Source organism: Atta cephalotes (genome assembly GCF_000143395.1).
Source record: "Atta cephalotes unplaced genomic scaffold scaffold00023, whole genome shotgun sequence".
Lineage (NCBI taxonomy): Eukaryota > Metazoa > Arthropoda > Insecta > Hymenoptera > Formicidae > Atta > Atta cephalotes.
Window position 1 is genome coordinate 3,562,651 of NW_012130087.1, and position 8,076 is coordinate 3,570,726.

An 8,076-nucleotide genomic window follows, 5' to 3' on the forward strand; every position below is an offset into this window, starting at 1 on the left:
CATAAATATATATATTTTGTAAAAAGTTTATTATAGATTATATATATTATTAGATATATATTATTATATATTATTAGAATATTTTATTATCTTTCTCAAACTTTCTTAAATGTAATTATTGTAATTATTTTATTTTAATATTTATTTTTCTATGTTTGGAAATATTTTGGAAGTATTGTGAAACTAATGGCCGTCTGCAACGGCCATGACAGACAAAATTCTTCAAAACTCTCTACAATAACGAAAAATTTCAGCAACGTTGAATGGAAGGAGACTTCGTTATTAATCAGTCGAGCAGAAACCAGAATAGTGACACAAACAATAAACGGCAGAAAAAAAAAGAGATCGGAGGATTTTTGTGCATATTTGCGTTCGAAACTCTCGGACACGTTTGATATTAGCACAGGTATAGTTGCGTGAATGTCGAATGAGAAGTTGACATTGTAGCACACGATAGTAGTAACCTGTCGCGTGTACAAGAGAACGCGTATACAATCGCGCTTTGTTCGCCTTGAAAATGCCAGTTTTGACCATACCGTGACTAACGATGAGTTGGGAAATTGGGATATCCTATGGGTTTTTTTTACGTTGGAGATGGGAATATGTGTCGGATGAAAATTGAAATATATGACTAATCCCGCACGGCTTTGACTGTCTGAATATTCAAGAGATGAAAATAATAGAATCTGCAAAATATCTTTATAAAAATTCATTTTCAGATTCGTTATTCAATATGTCATGTTCTCTGTATCAGAAATATTAAAATTATAAGTAGAAATTAAATCGAAGAATAAATCAAATAAGAGAAAGAATCTTATTTTTGATTGAAATTTTGATACTTGATAATATTCATACAAATTTTTGTAAATTTATTTTTTTCTATAATTCTATAACTGCGCGTCAATTTGATTTGTCGGACTTGAAACGCGAACTGAAGCTGGAATATTAATTTTAAATATATTGATCGTCAATTTAATAATGATGCTAGTAAGTATCTTAAGAACCCTGTAAAGAATTTTATGTGAAAAATGTCATCTCAGCCAGACTTGAAACTTGGAGCTCTTGACTTAGAAATATTAGAATATCAATAAATTTCAAATTATAGTTATCTAAAAGTATCAAGTCTTTCGCGAAATAAATTTTTAGCAATGTCAGATGAAAAATTTCTCTTTATTTAATTCTAAATTGGTTTTTACTTTATAAAATTTAATATGTATATAATTGAAGGCAAGGCGAAATAAAGGCCTATTTTAATTACAAAATCTTGATTTTAATAAAAATAAAAATAACTTGCTACTTTTTTATTATACACAAATAGGTACAACATCAAATGAATTTATGTAACGTCTTTAAGAAATTACATGTTACAATACTTCTTTATTACGATCAATATAAAAAAGCTAATCTCCGAAAAAAGGGCCTTAATAGAATCGTGCCTTTATTTCGTCAATCCTCTCAATTGCTAAAATATATTGTACATATAATACCTAATATTGAAAGATTTTAAATATGTAGTGACAGTGTTTTTTAAGAATACTAAGACAATAGACATTTGATAAGAAAGTATGACTTTTAGTAAATTCTGAAATGAACAATGGTATGGATGGTTCGTTAGGGACTTTCAACGAGCGAAAAGATATACAATAGGTCTACCGAGAGCAATTTGCGAGATTTTGTGCTATACATTCGAACGCATCCATGCTTTTTTTATTAGGTCCAAGTTGATTCTCCGGGTTCCCTGCTTTTCCTACAGTGATTCAAGCCAAAAACCGACAAACCGGCCTGTCCGCCTCGGTAGCCTCGAAAGTTTTTCGCCGCGAGAGATGAGTCGAATAGGAAAGCTGCCGCAAAATAGGATTTGGGAGGTAGGAGCTTCCAGGGATTTGAGCGAAAGAAGCGCTTTTGTGAGAGCGTAATACAACGCGAGTAAGCGCGCGCGCGTAATGCATTCTTCCTAATCTGCTGAGTTCTGTTTTATATGCACGTACGCATTGTTTTCCATGTAAAAGAGGAAAGACACGTTTGCGCAATATCGTCGAGCAAATTTAAAAGCTCATAGTAGAGCAATTTCGAATAACTCTGCTGTATACATTCATATTTGCTGAAAATTTTCAAACACATCTCGTGTGTTATACACTCCTGTATGTTCTCGTGATACAAAAGATGTAACAATGTTTAATGAAATTTTTAATGTTTAATGAAAGAAATATTAAGATATTGGAAATATATAAAAGAAAATACATGACTTTTAGTGAACTCTGAAATGACTAACATGGACGGCGAGACGGACGGTTTGTTAGAGACTTTCCATTAGCGAAGTAAATATTTAAGCGAGCTTCTTGGCAATGAGAGATATAATTGTGCTACGATTGACGTAGTAAAGACGTAGAAATGATGAAATACATTTCCACACAATACCATAAACATTCGACGACATTGATTTTTATCGGTTTGCCTTTGACGACGAAGGTCGTATATTTTTCATACGTATCCTTTCATATTTTAATTTCACGCAGGAAACGTAGTCAAACGCAGCAGACCGAGGATTTCGTGCACTGTCGCGTTTTGCATTCGCTAAGGCTGCCACGTCACATTCAAAGTCGCGGATGTGCAACAATGCCGCTCGCTCTAATTTAATGTGCAACGAACCCTTTTTGTCGCTATCTCTTTACCTTCGGAAGAACAATGAAAGCTCCTGAATTATTGAAAATACTTGTTCGTATTTTGTATCATTATACGTACCTACTGACACACATCTTTTTTCAAAATGTTCTTTCTAAAAAAAAAATTAGTTTATTAAGTTTATCTGGACTTTAACTTTGAAAGCAAAAATATATGAGCTTTTCTAACAAGACATTATGTGTTCTTTTTTTATCTTCAACTACAGAAAAAAATTTCATTGCATAAATTGGAAATATTAGTAGATTCAAAAAGATATAAATTAGATACGTACAGTGAAATTTATTAAACATTCGAGATAACCAGAAATCAATTTCGATAAGATTTTTGATTGTTATGATCAGAATATAGTATATTGTTTCCTCCTTTTTGTTTATTCTAAAAAATATAGGTGTGGCTTTAATATCCTGTAGTGGATCGTCTATGGACGGTATTCGATTCTTATATTCAAGACCATCTTAAATACAATCTTAAAATGTTACGAATCAATCAGAGAGCCATATTAGCATCTTAAGACATTACTCAAGATGAGCTTGAAATAAGACTATGAATACTGGCTTATATAATTCTTATCGTGTTGATGTTAATATTAATGTGGATTTAAATCCACTGTTTTGTCAAAATTGAGAAGGTTTATAATTGGTTACGACAAAAATTAAATTTATTAATAGAGAAGAAGGTGGTATTATGGCCAGTGTATATTATGGTCTCCCTTAATATCTCCGCTATTATATAACGAATTCTAATGATTACTTATGTAACTATTTATTCCATAGCTCGCCGTTATACCTTGACGCTAATATATCAATACTCAATAGCCAGCATTTATTATAACGCATTTTTACCTTCAAGTATTTTAAAACATTTCTGAGGTACATTTTAACATTTAATTACACTTACTTCCTCATTTTTCTTAAACTTGAGCGATATTATCATATGAATATATGTATTTTTGAATATGTTATTTGCTATTTAACATTTTATTTAACTGTATATTTCAAGTTATGCAAATTTAAACATAATAGCATGGCACTTTACTAATGTGGCCCTCTATGGATATTTATTACTCACGACCTTTTTTTTGAGGTTTTTATATCAAAATAAATATTTGATAATCGATTGTAGCTCTACTGTTAATCTATAGTTTATATAACGTGTATTTTTTTATTACTGAGCAGTTTATATGCAGAAGTTATATAAATGTATACAAATACATTCATTTACATACATTTTAAAATGTTTTATTTTTTTATTAATTTTGTAACCAAACTGTACTGTTTTCTAAACAAAACTAATATTTTAAGAGTATTTTTATGGAAAGTTACATTATCACTCACTTTTTTTCTTCGAGTCATTATGCATTGTCGCCACATTTTTATTCATAATATCCTAAGTAATAAATATTTCGTAACTTTGAGTCCAGAATCAATTCAACGAATGCAATTATCAAGATTTAAATATTGATTATTAACAAAGTTGTATAAAATGTAACTAGTATGGCATTGGATGCCATACTAATACCTTCTCCTCTATATTTTTTCAAGAATTTGTTAGGTTTTTGTTTCAGATAAACTCTGTATATGAAAGTTATGTGTTTAACGTAAACCATTATTTATACGGACAAGGTTGTTAATTAACAGTTCCAGTGCTATTTGTTAATATTTTTAATTAAAAAATTTATATAACTAATCTACATGTAAAATATTGATATCAACTTGATTTGAATAAAGTTAATAGTTTTCGCGAAAAAATTTGTAAAAATAGATATCTTTTTGACTCTTCTAGGTATCCTCCTCCCCCTTCAATTCCATGCCTATTTATTCAGAAAAGCAATCGATATAAATTGATCGTTAATCAAAATGAATTTCGCAAAACTGTTTTATAAATCTCGGTTAGACTCTTAATGTACTCGGAGAATTACTGCGACCCCCATCTGCGCTTTCCAGGTAATCGTATCCTAAATCGTCGATCGCAGCCATAAAAACCGCCGCTTTTACGTACGAGTAATCCGGAGCGCGCTGAATTGACTCGACCTGCATAAATAAGCTCTTCGTAAATCAGTCCGACGTCTCGCGGCGCAATCTTGTTGTCATCTCCACGTTCGCGGTCACAATGATTCGATTTATATGTATATCGAAGTTCGCGGCCGCGCGCGAACCAATCGGCGCGCGGCGACTCGCGGCCGGCGCTCCGGCGACCAATCACGATCGCGTTCCTTCGTCGGCTCCTAGACGGACCAGCTAGACGAGCCGTGCTGGCTCGAACGCGTCAGTCTGTTCCGTTGTTTCGTGTTGAGAGGAGTGCTTCGCGCGGTTCACGCACTTCGCCGGGTGTTCTCTCTTCCTCGGTGATTCTCACGCATTTTCCTCGAATTTCGTCGCGCCTCGCAGCTCGGATTTTCTCCGGTTTTTCCGGAGAATCGTCAAGCGACTCACGTCTCGCTTGGTAGCCAAGACAGATCTCGGATACTCCCGCGTCGCGCGTACGTGACGCGATTTGCAAATTGATGTTCGCGAATATGACGCTGGAAAGGAGAAAAAAAGAGTGAAGTGGCTGCCGAGTGACGAGAAACATCACCTTGACATTGATTGCTGGCAAGGAGAGAAGGGTAAGCTAGATGTTTACTGATTCTCTAAATTGGAGCTGATGTGTACGGAATATTATGTATATCTTTATCTCTATCATCCTCATTCCGTATAATCTCATTGTACTGTGTATGAATTTGGGACGCAATAGATTACAACAAATTGTTTAAACTGAATACGATTACTTTCAGGTCTTTATAAAAAAACAAAAGAAATTGTTTCCGTTATTGTGAATATACGTTTTTACTACCCCCCTCTCCCATTTCACACACACAGAATCTTTGAATGACACGATGAATTCGATCACTGGCATTATATAAATGAGTGAATATTAAAGGCTTTATATATAAAGCATCTAAATGCAATGGCATAATATAATCAACTTTGACAATGAAATAATAAATGTGTATTCTGTTAACTAACGTGACAATATCGTTTTTGGATATTTAATTGTTTAAAATATTTGTAAGTACTTGTGTGTGTGTACTTTAATATTTGACTCTATTAATTTCAAGTATCGTAGCTTTTATGCTGATCCAATATAAATTCCTGAAACACAACAGGTGTAATAAGACTTAAATCTTGAGAAATTGACCAACCATAATCGATTATTCATCTAACATTCGACTGTGATTGATCAATTTCTTAAGTCTCAAGGCTTACTGGGCTAAAATCAGCTTATGCATTGAAGATTGAAGATTGAAATTTGATCAATGAGAAAAAAGAAATTTTAGCTTCTTTTATTTTGATTGACCAAATTTCAATTTTTCAATCTTCAATCTCAGTCTTCAATGCGTAGTCTAATACTGACTCTACAGCTATTGTGTTTCAGGACTAATGCAAGTGATCGAATTTGCGAATAATTACACAGCAACGGTCTTACACCGACGATCGTTAAACGCGGCAACAGTTTCTCGTGTTCTCCGCTTACAAACACAAACGATCAGACATTTCTTATGATTGTTCCATCTTTTAATAAATTTTACCTGTTGGGTAAATAGCAAGATTACCCAATCACAAGCGTGGACTACAGAATTACCTAACAGGTAAAGGTGGTAAGATTTACCAAAGGTAAGGTTTATCAAAAGATGGAACAACCGGCTCTAAGAGATACGAATAACCTGCGAACGGATGTCGTTCATAAGAAGGGACACTGAATTGTTGCCGCTGCTTTACATTTAACAAATACGAAGTAAGACAAGAGATTCCGGTTACGACGGAGGGACGCAGAGGAATCTGTGAATGTCAAACCGGTTGTGTTGAGAAGGTCAGTTACTGCATTGGCGCTACTCTTGGGTTTTGTTCATTTTGGTCACAGATACTTTGGAGTTCTTACGTCACTGTTCTAAATTCTATGACCCTACACGTTTCTTGAGACTCGCAGAACATCGATCGAGTTCGAACGAGTTTTTAAAATACTGTTGAACGAGAGTTTAAAAACCAATTTCTTTCGCGTTTTACTCGAATTGGTGTAATTATACGTATAAAAGCCAAAGCTTGTATATTCTCATGTTAATTACGGATATAAATTTTGAATTTTACATTTATGTACATAAGTTTGAGCAAATTAACAATGATTATTCGACTTTATTTTACGATTACGTTAAATGCCGCCTTAAACACAGACAAAAATAAAATTGGCAGAAGCTGCGATCGTTGTACTATTAAAATTTAATACGCATGTAACTTTAATAGCACGACGATGGTGACTTTTGCCAATTTTAATTTTGCTATCTGTATTAAAGTGGCATTTGATGTATTCGATCGAATAATTATTATTAATAATATACTGTTCATATAAAAATAAATCTTTTTATACTTGTTTATATATTATATTAACTTAAATACATACATGCATTTCTCATGCGAAAGAAATAAACACGAACAAAATTAATTTAGTCGCTTTAACAATGTTTTTTCCCCAGTGATAGGAATGAAAGGCCAACTATGAAAATAGAGTAATGAAAATAAATAATAAAGGAAGTGTTATTTTATTAGTCATTTTATTAGATGCACTAAAACAACGTGGGGTGCACGAGATCCCTACGAGAGATTATATGAAAGCTCTCTTATGTGACGGCAAAATGTATGTGTGGTATTCTAGGATCAATAGAGAAAGGAAAAGAAGAGAACGAGTTCACCTAAAGGAGGGCTTCGATGGATCTTGTTTGAAGCCTCGAAGGCCAAGGCTGCCGCTTACGCCAAACTGCGGGGGAGAAAGAGAACGAGGAAATCGAGTGAGATAGAAATCGGAATAGAACAGAAAGAGATGAGCTATCTGACACGTGGGCGAGCTCCGAAGACTCACAAGCTTGGGCGTCGCTAAAGAGAGAAGGAGATAGACAGGCGAGAAAGAGAGAAAGGTAGGGGATTACGTAAGGCCTCGTGCAAGAACGAGGATTGAAGGAGAACGGGCCGCTTTGGAATGCAGCCCGCAGATTTGTAATGATTACGTAGCAATCAGCACATTCGTTCGATCTTTAACCCTTTCGGTAAAATTGTTGAATATGCGCATTTTTTAATTAAAAATTTTGGGAATCAAAATTTACCTTTTGCACGAATAATTTCGAAACATTTTATTGTAACATTTAATATCTGATTTTTGAATCGGTTACTATTAAATTAAATTTTATTTCAAATACACATATATAATTTCTTCTGTATTTAAATAGTATATATATATATATATATATATATATATATATATATATATATATATATATATATATATATATATTTATTATATTATTACTTATATATATTATTATTATATAACTATTTAGTCTATACTTATACTACGTAACGTACTATA